This window comes from Pinus tabuliformis, chromosome Q (genome assembly GCF_031772625.1).
Source record: "Pinus tabuliformis cultivar Carrire ecotype Pingquan chromosome Q, CPIR1, whole genome shotgun sequence".
NCBI lineage: Eukaryota > Viridiplantae > Streptophyta > Pinopsida > Pinales > Pinaceae > Pinus > Pinus tabuliformis.
In genome coordinates, this window is record NC_142296.1 from 1,367,946,759 (window position 1) to 1,367,947,302 (window position 544).

Here is a 544-nt window from a genome sequence, read left to right on the forward strand (position 1 = left end):
TGAAAGGTGATTTTCATGGCTTGAACTTGAATGTAGACGTGATATCCAACTTGGAATTCTTGGAAACTCATCTTTCGATCGACAAAGTTCTTTTGCCGATCCTGAGCAACCTTTAAATTATTCTGAACCCTTTTACCATTTCTTCCATCTCCTCCAACATGTCCGACCCTAGTAGCAATTTATCCTCTGGTCCTCTCCAACTTAAGGGTGTTATGTATTTACGACCATATAAAAATTCAAAGGGGTTCCTGCAAAGAGATACATGGTACCCGTTATTATATGTGAATTCTACGAGGTGTAAATAATCCTCCCATTTTGTGGGTTGCTGCATTACATATGTTTGCAGCATGTCCTCAACCACTTGGTTTACCCTTTTAGTCTGCCCGTCCATTTGTGGATGGTAGGCTGTACTGAAGTGCAGTTGTGTGCCCAATCCCTCAAAGAGGGCTTTCTAGAAGGCTGATGTAAATTTTACATCTCAGTCAGAAATAATCATCTTAGGGATTCCATGCAGTTTAAATATGTTTTACATAAAAATATTAGC